We start from the raw sequence: 21,702 nt of genomic DNA, 5'->3' as shown, positions 1-21,702 counted from the left end.
AGGTCTAGGAATTTTACTCATGTGGAGAAGCAGATAAAAGAATTAGTCATAATTTTAAGCAGCTCATAGGTTAACAAGATTAAAGGATGGTTCTGATACAATACATAAGTTCTGCCATCATTTTATCTATTAACAATGGGACCTCATAAAAGTAAAAATTATCCTCGACCTGGGGCAGGAAGGCAGTATTATTAGGATATTCTTCCTGGATGATCACATGTCAAAACTGAATTATGGAGCAAAATTTGTCACCAGCAAGTAAATATAGAGGAAAAGAAAGGCTTAACAGACAGAAGGATGCCATGTTAAAAGGCAGAGGAGAATGACACAGCATGTACTGTCAATGGTTTTCAATTTTCTCACCCTCAGTGCCTTGAAATGCAACATTGCTAAGAAGTGAATTAGAAATCTATGTGCTATCTTCCATATTTCAAGAAATTTAAATAAAAATCAGAGAACCTACTTAAGTGCTGCTGAGGCTTACTGAAATGTCAACTTCTTTATCCTTTGATTCTAACTATATCAACTAAGTTGATTTCTCTGGGATTGTCATACCAATCTGAAGTACCATTTAAGAATTATATATGGCATTGATTTTAATAATATTAGGAAACATAAATATTGTTATTAATATAATTGGTCAGACAAAATTCTCTGAACTATAGAATGAAAAGAGGAAGATAAAGGTAAATCCATGGGAATACTCTTATGTGCTATTGGAAATTAGAACCTCCATCAATGTGACTGGCTTATAGATATTGTTCAAATGCCTCTTGTGGAAGCAATAAACAGGTATCTGATTGTAAGCAATATTTTGGGAGATTCCCTTAATTCTTTTGTTGTTTGTTAGCTTACAAATCCAAGTTTCCTCTCTACTTCCTCAATTTGAGATCCATGAAGCAAGAATATAGTTACTAAACAAGCATACCAGAGTGTCAGGTTTACTATCTCTCTCCTAAAACAATTATATTTATTAAAAAGTCAAGAAAAACTTAAAGTGTTATACTAGGATACTATGCTTCAACTTAGGATAAGAATATTAAAATATCTTTATGTGGATAAGGCTTTTGTCTATTCTGAATTATAATTCAAATTAATGAGGACATTACTTCGATTATAGGATATGTAACAAGTTTAAGATACAAAGCCTAACTTAAAGGGCTATGCAGTTAAATTAGATACAAATAAAATATTTCAAAGAGAGAAATTAGGTAATAATGGTGCCTTCTCCCTGCCCATTCCCCATTTCCCAGTTTCCTTCTAACAGATGCAGTCCTATTTTGGTAATAATTCCACCAAACACATCACTTTGCCTTTTATATTACAGTTTCTAAAGTACTATTTGGCTTTTTTATCTCTAAAATCAGAATAGCAATGTAATTCTAACTTTATAACATCTCTGTGAGTATAAAATGAGGTCACAGGTATGAAATGTTAGCACATAATAAAACATACATTGTTACTATGAAGGAGGCAGCAAGAGGTAGTGTGAGTGGTTTGAATTTGAAATGAGAACAACTAGTTGTTTATTTTTTCTCCAGTGGTTACCAGTTTTGTGATCTTAGGCAAGTTAATTAACCTCTCAAATCTGTTTTTCCCAATGTGTTAAGTGTGAGTAAGACTTATTTTTTTTTTTTTTTTGGAATTTACATGAAGATAAAATTAACTAATTTTTTTTTTTTTTTTTATATAGAGGCATGTTTTTATTTATTTATTTATTTATTTATTTGCTTGTTTTGTTTATACATGCACTGGGTACAGTCAGAAGCGCGGGAGAGTGAGAGAATTCACCAGAGCCAGAGCGGGGAGCAGAACAGGCAGAAGGACCGAAGTACACTGCTGAGGGGAGCAGCGGGCGGCAGGAGAGGTCTGCGCGCCATGTGGGACCCTCCTCCGGTGGCCAGGGAGCAGCCGGGGATCGAACCGGCGCCGCCGAGGCCGCGGGCAGCTTCGCAACCCAGCGCTCAACCGCTGCGCCACCGGGGAGGCCCTAAAATTAACTAATTTATAGTATAGGTCAAGCAAAGTACCCAAAACATAAAAGATAATATAAGGTAGAAATTTTCTTTCTTCAATAAGGACATTGAGAAACTAGAAAGCAGATTTTCACTGAACAATTCATCATTGCATCTTTAGTATCTAGGACACAGATTGAAACCTAGAATGTTCTTAATAAATATGTGTTGAACTGAACTGAATTGTTAAAACACGTACTTAGTTAAGCTTATTTTAATATATACAAGAAGATTCAAGGTTTCTCAAATAAAGGTACACACAGATTTCAAAATAGGAGAAATCAGAAAATCAAGATCTAGAACTCACTGTGTTGTTTTGTATCTAAATCAAGCGTTCTGTATATAAATCATAGGACATTCACAGTAGAAGTTTGAGAATATTTGTCTTAGTGCTCAGATGTTATATGACTTGGTTGGACCGATAGCGTGCTGATCTCTATCTTTGCTCTCAACCAGCAGATTCTTCTTATTCTTGCTGTGCAGTCTCCAATGGGTGGACACTGAAATGCCCACCTCATCTTTGGGAGCAGGCTATGAAATCTTTCATCATCATGTGGATTATCTGCCATTTAGTATATGGCCACATCGGCTCTATAGAGGCAATACCTTCAGCACAGAGTAGGAAGCCTTAGCACTGCAGTTTGAGCTGGAAGAGGGAATTTGGCTTGGCAGTTAACTTAAAGGCCTATTCAGAATACTTCATCCTGGGCCTTCCTGGTGGCCTAAGGGTTACATATCAGTGCTATCACCCTATCACCGCTATGGCATGAGTTTGATCCCTGGCCAGGAAGCTAACCCACATTTGGCACAGCAGACCTTTCCTGTCTCTCCCGCTGCTCCCCTCAGCAGTGTACTTCAGTAAATCTGCCTGTTCTGCTCCCCACTCTGTCTCTGGTAAATCCTTTCATACCCTGCACCTCTGGGCTACACCCCAGTTCTATACAAAAAAAAAAAAAAAAACTTTGTCTTTCAACTTCATCTCTCATTTCATAATGTTTATGATTATCTAACTTAGGTCAGAATAAATGGTAAAAACAGTTATTTGCATCTTTATTGGGGGTCTATTTGAAGAATGCTATTATGTTTCTCATCTACACCTCCTTAGAGAGATGCATGAGCTATGCTAATGTTCTTGTTTAACATATACAACAGATAAAAAATGATTATTAACTACTCAGCATGATCTTGTCAGAGAAGTGTTTTGATTTCTAAGGCTACCAAATTTGTCTGTGTAAGATAAAGTACTTGAGCCAATTAAAGACTTCCACCTTGAGCTAAGAGACAAGCTGAATAAGACTAGCTTTATTCTAATGGTTAAGACTGAGGGATGGGGAAGGAGCACATTCAGGAAAAATTGAGTCTCATCCATATGGAGTTGCTGCAAGGCACATCTTGAGAGGATTCTTTAAGATTCGAAGTGGTCCTGCTCCATTTCCTTTATAAGATTAAAAAAAGTAATTGATAATGGTATCCTAGCAAGAGCCAAGTCTTCTTCTAGAAGGATCATTGTCATCCATTTGTTGCAGGCTGCATCTTGAACAAGAATATCTAGATCAGAAAAATCTGGAGACCGAGTTTATTAACAAAACTGTAATTGTTTATTTTCTACTTTTTTCCTTGTTGCTGGAGGTGAGTCCACAAAGATGTTTCTGCAGTTTATGTCACAAGCATTTTGCCTATTCTATATATTTTATCAGTTCAAGTGTTACATCCAAATCTATGTCAAACTAAAAAGTTTGTGTTCAGCAAAAGAGACAGTGACCAAAATAAAGAGGCACCCTACTGAATGGGAAAAAGGAAATTTGCACACCATCTATCTAATAAGGGATTGATACTGAAGATGTGCAAAGAGCTTACATAACTTAACAAACAAACAAACAAACAAACAAACAAACAAAAAACAGCCCAATCAAAAAATGGGCAGAAGAGCTAAATAGGTACTTCTCCAAAAGTCATGCATATGACAATAGACATATGAAAAAAATGCTCATCATCACTGTCTAGCAGGGAAATGCAAATCAAAATCACAATGAGATACCACCTCACTCCTGTGTGAATGGCACATATCAAACAAAACAGAAACAAGTGCTGGAAAGGGTGCTGAGAAAAGTACCCCTCTCTCACTGTTGGTGGGAATGCAGACTGGACCAGCCCCTATGGAAAACTGTGTGAGGAGGTTCTGAAAAATACTAAAGATGAATCTGTCATATGACCCAGTGATTTCACTCCTAGATATCTATCCAAATAGCACAAAAACTCCAATTCAAAGGGAAACCTGCACTTCCAAGTTATATCATCATTATTTGCAAGAGCCAAGACATGGAAACAACCTAAATGCCCCAGAACAGATGAGTGGATCAAGAAGATGTGCTGGGCCTCCCTGGTGGTGCAATGGTTGAGCGCTGGGTTGCGAAGCTGCCCGCAGCCAATACAGCGCTAGTTCTATCCCCGGCCACCAGCGAGGGTTCCACATGGCGCGCAGACCTCTCCTGCCGTCCGCTGCTCCCCTCAGCAGTGTACTTCGGTCCTTCTGCCTGTTCTGTTCCCCGCTCTGGCTCTGGCGAATTCTCTCACCCTCCCGCGCTTCTGACTGTACCCAGTGCTTGTGTAAATAAATAAATAAATCTTTAAAAAAAAATAAAGATGTGCTATATTTATGCAGTGGAATACTACTCAATGATCAAAATGATAAACTCATGCCATTTGAGGCAACATGGACAGAACTGAGATTATTCTAAGTGAAGTGAGTCAGAAGGAGAAAGAGAAATACCAGATGGTTTCACTTATCTCTAGAGAAACCAAACAAAGGATCAGGCAAAGATAAACTGTAAGACTGACCCTTAAAGAAAGCAGACTGCAGATCTGAGACACTTGGGATGGGAGGGGCATGACTAGAGAATAAGTGGGGGGAGAGTGTGGTAGAGGAATGTGGGCACTTTTATGGTGGGAAAACTATGGTGATTGCACCTGAGGAGAGAAATCCTACATTGTGAAAAAAATAAACATGGATGTTATTTAAAACAATTTAAAAAATTAAAAAAAAATTGCACCTGGTGCCTTTTCATTTTTTTCCCTTTCTGCTCCTGTACCCAATAAATAAATTTTAAAATGATTTCTTTTAAAAGGATGCTTAATTTGGTTATACCCTGTAGATTGTCTAGGAAAAAAATTGAAATAGATTGCATGTGGTCTAACAGTCATGCTTATAACTTTAATGCATCTCCCTTATCCATAGTAAGAAACTGAAAATCATATACAGCCACTGCACTCAGTGATTGTGATATCATGAAGTCCTTTAGGGATCTTCATCCCCATCATTCAAAAACTTCAGATCCCTGATTCTTTCTTTAGAACTATCATACTTGCAATCCCACTATTACTCCTCACTGTTCCATGCCTATAAACTAAATGGTAACTATAAACCCCAGTACTAACCGAACTTATAAAGATGGAAAAAAAGATTAAGGTAGTAATGACCTTAATTATTTGTGTGTTTTAAAAAAACAAACAAAGCTAGAGGGGACTAGTATATTTCATTGGCACACATTCTACATTTCTTTAACCTTTAGACAGCACCTCAGCTGGACGGGAATTCCACTTCAAGAAATGTGATCCTTTATTTCTGTGGGGTCTGAGTCCTTGATAGTCTTGCCAATGTGAAATTGAGGTCATTTTCCATTAACCTACCCCATTGGATATGATGATACAAAGAGTTGACTAGGAAGTCTCCAAGTTCTATCCATATTCCTTGTAGGTACAGAATGTAGTAGAAGTCAGTTATCTCTTTAGATGTAGTGTCAGCAATTTGTCCAACACTAGGACTATTTTCCAATGGTTCCATCAGTAGTTTGAGAAACTAGTAATGTCCACATGGAAATCTCAACTGCGGTATAGTCTAAACATTATTGTGTACCTAATTGAACATGTCATTGTCTTGGGAACTAAAATCTATAGGCCAGCAGAGTGAAGAGTTACTGGGATGGGAAACAAAATTTGAAAGTGATTGATTCTCAGACCTATATAATTTGGCTATGAAAGAAACAACGTAATTTACAAGTCACTGGTTCAAGGCATGGGCATTTAATATTGCATAGCAACTCACTAGTTTATGTCTTAGAGCTGTCCCTGTAGCAAAGTATAAATAGATTTTTTGTTCCACCATTCAGGAAAGCTCGTTCGTTTTTGCATGATAGACTGCCTAATGATTCTAGTTATCCTAAGGGCATATACCCTTTGCCCCCATGCATTTATTATGCATTCATTATTGATGTCATTTGATTAGAGATAATGCTATGTCTTCAAAACATTTTACATAATCATGGTTGATAAGCATTATGGAAGAAATCAAGTCTAGGATAAGACAATTCCTGTGGAGGGTGAGAAAGGAGGTATATTATTGTAAGAAGTTTGACGTAATTGAATAACACAAGTTAGCTATGGATCTCCTTGATTTTGGAGTGCCAAATTGGGGTGTTAGTTAAGAGCTATTCTCAACATTGGGAAATTATATATTTAGTTGTGATGGTACTCTGGTTAGCCAAAGTGAGGTAATGCTACTGTTTTTTCCAATCTCAATTTTTTTTAAGATTTATTTATTAATGCATACAAGAACTGGGGTGCAGTGCCTCCCCGGTGGCGCAGCCGTTGAGCGCTGGGCTGTGAAGCTGTGTGTGGCCTCTGCAGCGCCGGTTCGATCCCCGGCTGCTCCCCGGCCACTGGAGGAGGGTCCCACATGGTGCGCAGACCTCTCCTGCCGCCCGCTGCTCCCCTCAGCAGTGTACTTCGGTCCTTCTGCCTGCTCTGCTCCCTGCTCTGGCTCTGGTGAACTCTCTCACCCTCCCGCACTTCTGACTGTACCCAGTGCTTGTATAAATAAATAAATAAATCTTTAAAAAAAAAAAAAGAACTGGGGTGTAAGCCAGAGGTGTGGGGGGTGAGAGGATTCACCAGAGAGAGTGGGGAGCAGAACAGGCAGGTCTACTGAAATACACTGCTGAGGGGAGCAGCAGGCGAGACAGGAGAGGTCTGCTGTGCCATGTGGGTTGCTCTCTGGCTGGCCGGGGATCGAACTCATGCTGCAGTGGCTAGCTATAGCTTGATAATGCTGTGTTTAACCCCTGCACCACCAGGGACACCCCCAGTCTCAATTTTTAATCCTAAATTAAGATTTTGCTTTGTCCATGGTTTTCCACTGGTAATTTTTGTTTGTTTGAGTAAATAGGAAAGTAGAGATAGTAGCCATAAATTAATAATAAGCAGGTTTTCCATATTTGGAGAATCAGGCATGCTTTTTTGAGTGGAAAAAAAAATCACATGAAATCCCATTTTTCTGGTTTCTAGGTCTGAATTACAGAGATGACGCATATTCCTTGAGTTGTCAAAAAAGAACTATTTGGAGGCCTTCTGAGGCTAATTTTAGTAAGGGTGGGAAACTATGGAAATAAGACTACAGGATTCAACAATGAAATGCAGAAATAGAGGTATGGCTATGAGTGTCTTTGGGAAAGTCTGGCAGTGAAAAGGGGTAGCAAAATGGTGTCTTATCGAACAGAGAAGCAGACTCAGTTTAAGGCTCTTAAAATGAGAGATGAATGATAACATTTGGAGGGAGAGACCATGTGTCTGGAATAGAAGGAACATCAGGTATCATGAGTTCTAATTTCAGTTCTGTGGTTGCCTACATGATCTTAGGCAATTCATCCAGTGCCCCTCTGACTCAGGGTGCTCAACTGACAATGATAAATTAACTCCTTTTCCCAAAGCTCATAAGAGTAATTGGTCCCATACATGTTACTTATGTAATTTGAAAGGGTGGGGATTATCATTTTTGTTTAAGATCATGTTGTCCTTGATGACCCCTGGAATTCTGGCCATTTAGGATTAAAATGTATAAATAGCTATGAAAAACATCTTGGCTCAGAACATATATAATTGCTGGCCTTTTGCAAACCTTAGCTAACATCCTACTCAGAAAACATCCCACTGCTGCCAGCCTTGCAAAGATAGCACCGTGTGGCCGAACAAAATGCATTCTGTTCTGTGTCAGGCATCATCAAGAAAATTGCCACTTAAGCCCTGATTCCAGAATCTTTATTGTTGGTTCTAATTTATGAAGCAAACATCAGAACACAGCTTGATTTTTCAGATGCCAAGATGAGCTGGCAGTTGCTTAAATCTTGTTTTGACTTGCAAACTGATTGTATTTGAGCTTAAAGCTATGAGGGAGGTAGAAATATGAGATACCAATGTCCTCTGAAAAATTACTAGATTTATTGTTCTAGTTTTTAAGCCTTTGGAAATGGGGTTTTTGTTAGAAGGGGATAAGGATTTGGAAGATAGTCTTGCAGAATTCATTTTTTGAATTATTTAGCATTTGATGAGAAAGAGAAAGGGGGAGAGAGAGAGAATAAAGAAAGTCTTAGTCATTTAGCATACATTCAATCAACTCATTGTTTAGGAAAGGAAGCTGCTATAGGGCTAGGAATTATTAGTTATCTGGGAAACTAAGAATCTATTTAAGTCTAACTGACTGGTATTGGCCAGAGAAAGAAAATATCAGGGCACCCTGAAAACTGTGTTGAGAGAAAGCAGACATCTATGAGTTGTGGTGTCAGAAAGAGTTGGCTGAGACAGCTGCTGATTGATCTTCCAACTGTTAACAAAAACTTCTGATATAAAGTGGAGTTTTAGAAACAGTTTGAGGTCTAGAAGGAGAAACAAGGGGAAGGGTTTTTATAGAGTAGGGTTTTCAGGATTAAGGATGAGGGTTGCCTAAGGAAAGACTTAAAAGTTTGATTCCAAATATCCCATTATCCCCTTCAAGGGCTTCTATAACTTAGACTTGTCTCACTTTCCCAGTTTAATCCTTAAGTTTTCTTTCATGTGGGTATGATGCCTGTCAATATAATAATACTATATATATATATATATATATAGTGTTTTATATATATTCAATTTCTAAAATATAACTTGCAGGAGATATCCCAAACATTACTTCGTAGATTTTATAAGAAATATTCAAGATAGATATTATTATTTCTATTTTATAGATGAGGAAAACTATGGCACAGGAAGGAAAATTCACTTGCCAAAAGTCACATAGCATGTCAATGAAATGACCAGAATTAAAAATTAAGCCTGAGTCCCTAGATTGCAAGTAGAGATAACAGCATTATAATACGATCAGTGTTCTAAGACACAGATACAGCCAAACAGTCCAGCTTAGTAGCCTAATACAGTAATTTCTGTATTGGTGGAGAGGTTCCCCTTATGCTAGTTAGAGCAATATATGTGGTGACCCAGAAACAGACCTACTAGTGTGGGCAACAATGGATAATATACAATGATGTTAGTGGCAAGTCCAATGAGGTAGGAGGAACAAAACATCAAGAAACAAAAAATCCAAAACCAGCATGCTAAAGTCATGCCAAGGCCAGTTCCCATCATTGCTTATTAGAGTAAGGGAACAGAATCGAGTGGTTTTAAAGCCCTTTATGGTATAAAGTAGAAAAGATGTCTCTAGGTTACAGAGGAAACCAATTACGGCTGAAGTAGAAGGAACAATGAAGATGCCCATGTCTCACTCCCCAGAGCATATGAATATAGCACATTAGAGTAACAAAGACTTGACAGATGTAATAAAGTTAGGACTCCTCAGGTAGGGGGGTTATTCAGATTATTCAGATGAACCTAATGTAATCACAAGGGAAGGTGATGTGGCAGTGAAAGAAGGAAGATAGAGATGCACCATTGCTGACTTTGAAGATGGAGAAAAGAACAAAAAACCAGGAAATTGAGGTGGCCTCTGGAAGCTGGAAAAGGTGAGGAAACAAATACCCCTGTAGGGCCTCCAGAAGGAATATAGTTTGTCAACACCCAATGTTAATCCAGTGAGCATGTCATCCTTCTTGAGCAACATGAATGTAGGAAAATAAATCTGTGTTCTTTTAAGTCACCTGGCTAGTGGTAATTTGTTACTGCAGTAATATAGGTGACTATTGCAATGGCCAACAAGAAGACTGTGAGACTCCTTGAAAAGAGAACATTTGTTGTGGGGGCACTGTAGAATTAAACAATTCCTGGGTTGACTAAAGAAAGAATGAAGGGAAAAGTTTGATAAAAAGAAAAATCCCTGTGCCAGCTTCCTCTGGAGTCATGCACATGTGGCATTGGTTCTTTGTTTATTTCATATTCTTCTGATTCCTGAGAGAACAGTTGTTTGCTGCAAGAATTACTCAAGTGTATTCTACAATTAGAAAAACTCAAAGGAACGACTTCCTGTGGGTGTATCTGATATGTCAGAGGAAAGGTTTCCCTTTGTGGCTCAGGCATAGAGCCTGGAATTGATAGCTACAATACCTGAGGCTTCCACATGTCAACAGAAATGCATTTCAAAAGTATTAATGGGCCTCCCCTGGTGACACAGGCGGTTGAGTACCGCGCTGTGAAGCTGTCCACAGCCTCTGCAGCACCAGTTCGATCCCGGCTGGCCGGCGAGGGTCCCACATGGCATGGCAGACCTCTCCTGTGGTGCCCGTTGCTCCCCTCAGCAGTGTATTTCGTCAGTCTGCCTGTTCTGTTCCCCGCTCTGTCTGTGGTAAATCCTCTTAATGAAATAAATCAATCTTAAAAAAAAAGTATCATTGATCTTAGGAAATAGAGAAGGCTTCTGAAGAGAAAACCTGAAGGATTAATAGGAGAAATTAGGTTAAGTGCAAGGATCTAGGTGACAAGGGTATTATTCCAGAGGTGCAGAACATGCAAAGCTTAGAACAAGAAAGTGCATGAATGAGGTTTCTCAAGTAAGTATGCTTGCTTAGTGTGACTTGAGGTGCTGAGCACTAAGAAGGGAGTGGGGATGAGAAGGGATAAGCATGAAGGGCAAGCAGGTGTTTGGATGTGGCCGCTGAAGCCTTTATTCCTCTTAGACTGTAAGTTTCATGAAGACAGTTACTATGTTGGTCTCATTTATCACTGAATTCTTAATGTATAGTACAGGTTTTAAAATACTACTGAGTTCAGTAAACACTTGTTAAAATTTGGAAAGAAAGGGGAGAAAATTGCAGCACTATTTACAATAGTTAAGCTATGGACACAACCCAAATGCCCAAAAATAGATGACTGGATCAAGAAGATGTGGTACATATACACCATGGGATATTACTCAGCAATCAAAAAAAGATAAACTCATGCAATTTGCAGCAAGATGGATGGAGCTGGAAGGGATCATGCTCAGTGAAATAAGCCAGAAAGAAAAAGAAAAATAGTGGATGCTCTCGCTCATAGCAGGAATTTAGAAAACCCAAATAAGGGATTAGGAAAAAGACTAATTATAATAAAGTAAAAATCAAAACCAACAAGCAACTATAAACCAGAGACACACTGTTGGGGGGTGGGAGAAGGGAGTAGAATCAAAACAAGGGTGGTGGGAATTGTGCAGGGACTATAACCAAGATGAAAATGCATACATTATACAAAAATGAAAAATGATGTAAAAATATGTAAAAAAAAGAAAGGGGAGAAAAAGAAAGAGGAGAAAGGAAAGAGGCAAAAGGAAAGAGGATGGAGATGGAGGGAAAGATGGAGGGAGGAAAGCAAGGAAGGATCAGGGTGAGGACAGATTCTTCCTGAATTAGTGATCCATCTATTAGTTCAGCTGGAAGCTCTTGCTGCTTGCTTTTGTTGCTGTCTTGTATTTCAAAGGTTCACTTTTATTATTCTGCTTTGTACAAAGAGCAGCCAATGTAGACAGACTTCAGGTTATAGTCTTAGTAAATTCTTTGGGCTATAAAGGATATACTGACCTTATTTCTCAGTGTTTTTGTACAAGGGACAATGTCTCTGAAAAGAATATTGATTCACCTTCTCATTCTTCCCTGTCTGTCAAAGTTTCAGTATTTTCACTGATACTAGTGGCATTAACTGTCATGGACATAAAAGGACAGAATAATGGACAGGACTACATGGTAGTCGGTAGACAGGACTGCATGGATACATGGTAGGGTCAACTGGGATTCCATCTAATCTCTCCTCCAGGGAGGAGACAGGTCTAATGTTTCCTCCGTCTAGGAAAGTTGCAGAATGTGTGATTGTTTCTAGCTGTGTAGCAGACTTGATGATAGTGTTTTTCTGACTTTGTGGGGTTTTTTTTGAAGGACTTTGGTTGATGGTATCATATACTACTTGGCTGACTTGAGATGTATTTCTAAGATACTTTTTCTGTTGTAATGACTAAATGAATGAATGAGTTAAGTAAAATAAATAGGTAATTTGAAACTAGAAATTTGATACTATAGTCACCTTAGAAACAGTGCAGGAAGGGGTTAGCTCAGCAGACTTGGGTTGCTAAAATCCTACATATCCCCAAGAAAAGCACACTTATAGAATTGACTTAACTAGCCATGGAAACTGAGCTCTGAACCCTTGGAATGTCTGCCATGTAAGTATTCATGTGAGCCTGAGGGTTTGGGGGCATGTTGTACCATTTTAACCAGCATTTATGTTAACAGTGTGACTTACGGCAAGCACCTGTTTTCTCTTTGGGAATCTAGAGTATGTGTAGTTGAACTAGTTTTCCAAGTGCTGTATGCTTTAAATGACTAGTCCACAGTGAAAACTCTGGACTCCAGACTGGGGTGAGCTTCCCTGGTTGGCAACACTTCACATGCATTATCATGAATAATTTCTGGGAGAATTTAGTGCATCCTAGTGCGACTACTAAAAGGTACAACTATTTGGATGTTTGAAACTTCTTCTGGACTTTGCCCTATATGCCTTTTCTTTTTGCTAATTTTAATCTGTATCGTATCACTGTAGCAAACCATAACCATGAGTAATCAGCTTTTGGGTCTCATGATAACTTTTAGTGAGTGATGGAATCAGAGGTTGCTTTTACAGACCCTTGGCACTGTACTTTTGTTTAGACAGTCTGCCTGATACTGTAACGTGCCAAAAGAATTGAAATCAGGCAGGCTGCATAATTCTTTAATTAGAAATATTATATTATTATATGGTACACAGGTGAGTTGGTAAAGGAAATTGTATGGGGACTACACCTGGGGTGGGGGGGGAGAGGGAGGGAAACAAACATTGTTTAAAAATGAACAATGATGTAAAATATATATAAATAAAAATACTTCTAAAAAAGAAATATTATGTGATAAATGTGTAAGTATTTCCCCAGTGAATTAATGCATCTCTGTGTAGTAAAGATGGAAAATATATCGTCTTAATGAGTAGCACAAGAATTCCGTTTTAGGTGATAATTTGCTTTATTTAAGATAAAGTCTTGAGAGCTGTCTGTGAAATAAACTGAGTGTATGAGTACACTTTTACTCTACATATGAGGAAGTGTGTGCTCCTGAGAGGGGTAGCAGAGAAAAGCAAGAGAAGTATATAACATGTTAGAAAAAGTAGGGGAGGGACTCCCTGGTGGTGCAGCGGTTGAGCGCTGGGCTGCAAAGCTGTCCTCAGCCTCTGCAGCACCAGTTCGATCCCTGGCCACCAGACAAGGGTCTCACATGGCTCGCAGACCTCTCCTGCTGCCCGCTGCTTCCCTCAGCAGTGTACTCCGTCAGTCTGCCTGTTCTGTTCCTCGCTCTGGCTCTGGTGAATCCTCTCACCCTCCCGCGCTTCTGACTGTACCCAGTGCTTGCATAAATAAATAAATAAATAAATAAATAAATAAATAAATCTTTAAAAAAAAAAAAAAGTAGGGGAAGTGAACTGTAAGATGGCCTGAGGCTGACACATTCCCTGGATGAATGGGGTTTTTAATTAAAATGAGGAAAATTTTTGTCTAGAGTGATATAGTTTAAAATAAAAATATTAAGCAGGACAATAGAGCCTGTTAACTAAACAAATGGACAGAAGAAGCTAGGGAATGTTACTATTCCTGTTCCTCAATAATTTGTAGAAATATTGAATAGGGCTTTGATATTAAAGTGGTAATATCAAATGGGGAGAGGCTTAAATTCATTTCATCTAATCCTCAGGTCTGGGAGAAGTTAGATTACAGCTCTATCACAAACAATTGACTAGATTAACTGTATGTAATGAAAGAATGGGTATTGAAGATTATCTCTTAACTTCCTTGCTTGAATTCACTACATAAAGTGCATAGTCAAGTTCCCCAGGAAGTAGATTGTGAGACTAAAGTTTGATTGTGAAAGGTTCATTGGAGAGTGCTCTCAGCAATCACACGAGAAGGGAGAGTGCGAGAAAAGCGGGATTGGGCAGAAAGAGAATGTAAACTCAGTAAAGTTGCAACAGTGACCTCAGCCCAGACTGTGAAGCTAGAATGCCCTTAAAAGATATTAAAAAAACTAGCAACAACAAATGTTGGCGAGGGTGTGGAGAAAAAGGAACTCTTCTGCACTGTTGGTGGGAGTGCAAACTGGTCCAACCACTGTGGAAAGCTGTGTGGAGATTTCTGGACCTACTAAACATAGAGCTTCCATATGACCCAGCAGTTCCACTCCTAGGTATTTACCCAAAGGACACAGAAACATCAATTCCAAAGAACACCTGCACCCCTATGTTTATAGCAGCACTGTTTACAATAGCTAAGCTTTGGAAACAACCCAAATGCCCAAAAATAGATGACTGGATCAAGAAGATGTGGTACATATATACCATGGAATATTACTCAGCATTCAAAAAAGATAAACACATGCAATTTGCTGCAACATGGATGGCGCTGGAAGGGATCATGCTCAGCGAAATAAGCCAAAAAGAAAAAGAAAAATACCGGATGGTCTCACTCATAGCAGGAATCTAGAAAACTTAAATAAGGGACCAGGAAAATGAATAACTATAAGAAAGTGAAAATCAAAATCAACAAAAAACTATGAACCAGAGACACTTTTAGGGGGGCGGGGGCGGGAGGGGAGGGATTGGGGTCAGAATGGGGGGCTGCAATTGTATGGGGAATATAACAATAAAAGTTATAAAAAAAAATTATGCTATATTAAAAAAAAAAAAAGATATCCTGGGTGGATGCAAGAGCTCAGGTATTTGTATCCTTATGTAGATCAGTCATTGGATCAAAGGAGGGAGAATGCCCTTGTAAGAAACAGGTTCCTGGCAAAGGGCAATTCCTAGGGAGGGGCTCATTTCTGAGCTTCAGCAGAGTACTCCTGTAACTGTGGGAATTAATGTTTCCATCTTGGAAAGGGGATCTGGGATCAGAGTTCAGCAAATTTACTGGTCCCCACTATGTACTAATAATTGCTGTTATCGATGCTAAAAAAATTTTTGAGCCCTGCTGTCTGTTGTAATGATGCTTATAGCCCAATAGGGGGAGATAGATATGTAAAAACAAAGAAAAACATATCACGAAATAATTTTTTTAAAAAAGGTTGTGTACAGGGCATGGAAGTAAGGAAAGGTGGAATAGCATGTGGCTCAGCAATGCTAACCACAGGTGTCTTCCTAGCGGAAATGAAGGCATATGTCCTAGCAAAGAATTGCACGTTCATGTTCATAGCAGCCAGTATCATTCCCAGTAGCAGAAACTGCATTGGACTAAATGCCCATCAACTGGTGAGTGGATAAACAAAGCTTGGTGTATCCAATCAACGGAAAACTGTTCATGAATATAAAGAACGAGGTAGTAAAGATATGCTCAATAAAAGAAGCCAGACACAAATCAACACATTGTGATTCCATTTATATAAAATGTTCAGAAAAGCAAATCTTAAGGAGATAGAAAGAATATTGGTGGAGGTGGGAATGGAAAAGGACTGTACATGGGCATGAGGTATCTTTCTTGAGTGAAAGAAATGTTCTACAATTAAATTGTGACCATATTTGCATAACTGTAAATACGCTAAAAGTCATTGAATCATATACTTAAAACAGGTGATGCTTCATTATGTAAATAATTCTTCATTGAAGCTGTTAATAAAAATGTTAGTATTTAAAAATATGTGGAAGGGGCCTCCCTGGTGGCACAGGCGGTTGAACACAGCGCTGTGAAGCTGTCCGCAGCCTCTGCAATGCCGGTTCGATACCTGCCAGCCAGCAAGAATCCCACATGGCGCAGCAGACCGCTCTTGACTTGCCCACTGCTCCCCTCAGCAGTGTATTTTGGTCATTCTGCTTGTTCTGTTCCCCGCTCTGTCTCTGGTGAATCCTCTCATCCTCCCGCATGTCTGGCCTGTACCCTGATTCTTGTATAAATAAATAAATAAATCTTAAAAAAAAAAAAAGAAATGTGCCTTCTCCTATATCCTATTAAAAAATATATGGAAGATACTTGTAAGGGGAGATAGAGAGAAACTAAGGGAGAAATAATGCAAACTTAGAGAAGTTTTTCAGGATAAATATAATTTTCATCTATGAAGAGATGTCAGGAAAAAGAGTATGTCAGGTCAAGGAAATGATATATGCAGAAATACAGTGGAATATGTAATTCAGGAAATGTGTGTTTTCTTTGAGTATAAGGGGTTGAAGGGACGAAGAGCATTTGGCTTGTAATCAGTGATGGAAGTCTTTTCATAAAGAATATGTTATGCTTTGGAAACAAGTCTGAAATTTCTTATTTTAAGACCTTCATACAAACCTGTTCGTATACTTCAGTGCTCTTTCCCTGTTTGTTTCTTTTAATGCCTGACTTTCTCCTCCATCAGCTCTTAGCTTAAAAAGAGTCTTCCCATTCACAATGTCTTCCCTGATCATTTTATGTCAAAAGTTTCTGTCTGCTCACCATCATTCTCTAACAGAAAAGCACTGCTTGTTATTTTTATTTGTTTAGCTTTTCTTTGCCTCATCATCCAGTAAATAGGAACTAGGTCTGTTTCACTAATCAGAGTAAGGACTTAAAGACTTGGACCAGGACTTTTCTACAGCTGTGTGACCTTGCTACGTTTACTTGACCCAGTGGCTTTCAATTTTTCTTCTGTTAAACATTCTTGTGATAGATTTAACATCTGTCTATCTTTTAGGCTTAATGTGAAAATTGTTATAATAGTTGTAAAAATCATTTGTAAATATTAAATCCCTGAAAAATTATTATAATTGATGATGAATAATGCATTAATAATAGTTATTAATAATTTATCACAATGGCTCTCCCTGTAAATTTATTGAATCATTATAGCTGCATAATAAATAAGGTATTATTAATAAATAATCTACATTAAAGTATTTATTTAGGATTTAGGGTACATTTTATGCACATCAGTTATTCTTCTGTCTTGCATTATTTGCTTGTCCTTAGTTACAAAGGAATTACCCCCATATAAATGGTCTTGGTGAGCTGTTTTTTGTTTGCAACAAAACAAAAACAGCTGTTTTTTTGTTGCAAACTTTTGTTTGCTTTTTGTATTTTCTGACATTTTGTTCTTTCATACTAAGATTCTTAAAGTTGTATATAATTTATAAATTAAAGGACTGAAAGGATAATCTTACAGATAGAAGCACTCTTTTAAGTATATATGTATAAACTACTACATGAGATGCTTATGAAGCAAAAGTGACTCAGATATGAACTCTGTCATTAAGGAGTTTGTATTCTAGAAGGGATGGTAAACTGTAAAAATTTAGAATGCAAGATAGAAGTAGAAAACTACCATATGAAAGATGCAAATGGAACATATATTTGGAGCGGGAAGAATGTGTCATCAGTTAGAGAGAACAGAGGGGACTTCAGTTAAGTGTTAGTGCTTGACGTGACACTGGTGATGGATTAGATTTTTCACCAGGAAGAATGTGGTTCTCTCAGCACCTCAGGAAGCAGATATAACCTAAACAAATCAATAGAAGTGAAAAAAGTATGAGATCTCTGTCCAGATAGATCTGTAGTAGGTAGCTAGGTACATAGCCGATAGAAATAAAGGTAAATATTAAAAACTAAGAAATGATCAGTGGATTTTTCTGTATTGGAACCTATCAATTATTTAAAAGGAATAGGTAAAAAGGAGTATTTCACTCATTGACAAGTTTGTATAATCTAATTTATGCCACATAGAAGCCCGATGCACCTTGTGTATCAATTACATTGAATGAGCTCTGTGGCAGTTACATAGCATGGAAAAGATGCAAACATTTTATGTATTAGACTTTTTAAAATAAGGAAACAAAATGGTCAAACACATCTCCATCCACATAGGTCACCACTGATTGAATAACTCAGAGAAATACAGATATTTTAGAAGGTGCAAGACTTGAAAGTCAGTGCTACTTCACAATTCCATACCTTCCCTTTTGTTGAAAAAAAAATACTAAGCTAATAGTTCTTTCCTTTTTAAAAAATTTACCATTAATCATTGTTGGTCATCTGGCACTTTTCAATAGCAAGAGTAGCCACTTTGAATATTTTGAATTCATTAATAAGTAAAGAAAATTGAGGGTTCCATTTACTTACTAAGAATAACATAGGCTTTTAAAATTAAATTAAAAGTGGATTCTTTTTAGAAAATGCTTTTAGGCTTTTGAGCCTTTTATAAATTTCTAAAGTAGTATTTTAGAGCAAATATTCTTCCAACTTTTTTTTTTTTTACTCGCTTCTGTACCTTAGGGGAAAAATACTTGTCACTGATCATGGTAGAGTTTGGTTTGAATTGTGTTATCCTGTTCATCTGCTATCATCTTGTTTTATCACTAAAACCCAAAAGAATACTTAATACTAAATGTTAGAGAGAGAAGCAATTCATAAATGTTGTACAAATTATCAACCACAGACATTAATATTTCACTGTATCTACTCTCCTCAATCCAAAAAAAGATAATAAATACAGCTCAGGACATAATGAGTCAGGGGTTATTTAATAAGCACTGAATATTTAAGTTTGACAATTAGGAGACTATAGGAAAGTATTTGAAATTTTTTTATTTACAGCAAGGAATGGAAGCTATTTATATAGATGGGTGGCTTGATTACTGATTGGGAATATTGCCTAGAGAACCCCATGATTATAACAGCATACAGATATAGATATGTAGATACATAGATCTATGTCTGCCTATAGGCAGATGTAACAAAAGAATAATAAGAGTGAATCAATAAAAGAGGATGATGAAATCTTTGGTTTTCAGACATCCGCCATGTACATTTGTGGACTGACCTCATTAAAAAAACATAGCTTAGACCAACATTTACACACTGATAACTGAGCTATGGTGACCAGCGACATGAATCTCTATGTTACTGTTATAAAATAAAAAGAAGTGACAGGGAAATAAAATGACCACACCCAAGATGGGTAAAGCTGTGACATCTTTCCATATCTTGACCTTCTCACTGTTCACCCCCTATTCAGTATGTTAAAGTTATAAACTACTTAGTCATAATTGAATGATTACAGTCTTCAATCTGTCTCATCTGTCACAATTCTCTAGAGAACTGTTAGTTTTTCTAAACAATGGTTTTTATTATGTCATTTCCTTGCTCAAACACTTGCTTTCCAGTCCCTATAGAATAAAACCCAAAATCAGTAGTTTGGCATTCATAGTTCCCTAGTAAGGCCCAAGCCAGCATTTGTAATCTTGTTTGTCAAATAACTTAGTAAATATTAATTACCTATTGTTTGACAAATACTGCTAGACAATGGGTATAGATACTGTAAACCAACTATATTCCTATCCTCACAGATCTTAGAAAAAAGAAGACGATATAGACATTGAACAAATAACCTAATTGTGGTAAATATTATAAGGTGATAGAGCACATATATCCTAAAGGTCTAATTTGGAGGGCAGGACCCTTCGTAGCATTATTATTATTATTTTTTTTTATAGAGGCATGTTTTATTTATTTATTTGTTTTGTTTGTTTGTTTATACATGCACTGGGTACAGTCAGAAGCGCAGGAGGGTGAGAGAATTCACCAGAGCCAGAGCCAGAGCAGGGAGCAGAGCAGGCAGAAGGACCGAAGTACACTGCTGAGGGGAGCAGCAGGCGGCAGGAGAGGTCTGCGCACAATGTGGGACCCTCCTCCGGTGGCCGGGGAGCAGCCGGGGATCGAACCGGCGCCACAGAGGCCGTGGGCAGCTTCACAACCCAGCGCTCAATCGCTGCGCCACCGGGGAGGCCCCTCGTAGCATTATTTTTAAGGACTACTTGTCTGTTGAGTAGGAATTAGCTAGAGAGAACCGTGTTTTGGAGCTCAAATTCAGAATACTAAATATTATAAAACAAAGGCAAGATTGCAAAAAAGTGAGGCAGATGAGGCTTGAGACCCAAGCAGTACTAGAACCGAGGAAGGTCTCCTAATCTATGTTTGGGGTTTAGAACTTTAAGAGCAATGGGAATATCATTGCAGAGATTTAAGCTTTGCAGGCAACTTTGCATTGCCAAAGATTTAAGCTTTGCATTGCAAATAAAATTTTACTTTCAGTATTAAAAACTCACTGGAAGGAGGCTTTAAAAAAAAAAGAAGGGTAGGGGGCCTCCCTGATGGCACAAGCTATCTGTAGCCTCTGCAGCATGAGTTCCATCCCCAGCCAGTGAGCTACCCACATGGCACAGCAGACCTTTCCTGACTCGCCCACTGCTCCCCTCAGCAGTGGATTTCAGTCAGTCTCCCTGTTCTGTTTTCCATTCTGTCTCTGGTGAATTCTCTCACCCCCCACACCTCCGGCCTGTACCCAAGTTCTTGTATGCATAAATAATAAATACATCCTTAAAAAACGGGTAGGCCGGTTTCATCACAGACATGATAAACACCCATTTTAGTTAAGTGCGCTTTATTTTGGTCTTCTTGAATATATTTCATATTATATACTGTCCACATATTAACATGAAAGAGCCATAACCTGTGTGTACTATTGAGACACACACACAATTCATATTTTGGATGAGCATTAGTAAAATCATTAGTATCCCATATTCTGAAAAATTGTGTTCCCTTTTCAGAAGTGTCATACAATAGAGTGGAAATAGTGGTTATGATCCTAAACAAGTTAGAGTGTTGGATCAAGTCCAGCAGGTAGTGTCATGTACCCTTTCTGAATTCCGTGGGATTACAAAGAGACAGTCAGATTTCCTTTTCATATTTGCTCTGCAGTTCATTGATTTTAATACAGTAGAGCGAGCTACTTAGAGTGTGAGTGGGCCTGAGTCTACCTCTGAGAAGTTATCTGCATGTTAATATGAGTCTCTTCAGAAAAAAAAAAAAGAACCTTGACCTTCTGAATCATACATATTGGGGAAGGTTATGGATTGTGAATTGCTAACCTATTCATATTAATAAATTGGTACTGGCAAAATTGTACTCATTTGCATAAGCTTCTTCTCTCTGTAGCCCATGAAATTAACATTGCTTAATGGCTGGAAATAAGATCACCTTTGGCTGTACCAGTCATACTCTCATTTCAAAAGGAAGAGATAAAGGGGTCTTGACTCAGTAAGCAAGAAACGGTTTTAAATTGCAAGTACTTTCATTAGGGAACACAGTGAGTCCAAGTGACAAAAGCAGTGTCAGCTGTTGATGAGTGGGGATTCTAGGACAAACCAGAATATCAAGCCTTCTTTACCTAGCTTCCTTGACCAGGCCTGTCTTCAAAGGCCCTACAATGTGAAGTGGAAGTGCAGTACCCAACTTTGTCCTAGAGGGTTTGACAGAATGTTCACAGAGAAAGTCGTATTTGCATTGGTCTTTGAAAAATGAATGAAATTTCTCAGTTTTAGAAGAAGGGCCATGCAGTCGGAAGAAGGCATGTGCTGTAAACCAGGTTTAGTATTTTGA

This window comes from Talpa europaea (assembly GCF_964194135.1).
Source record: "Talpa europaea genome assembly, chromosome: 9".
NCBI classification, from domain to species: Eukaryota; Metazoa; Chordata; class Mammalia; order Eulipotyphla; family Talpidae; genus Talpa; species Talpa europaea.
The sequence above is the reverse complement of the archived record's forward strand: the minus strand, read 5'-3'. Positions refer to the sequence as shown.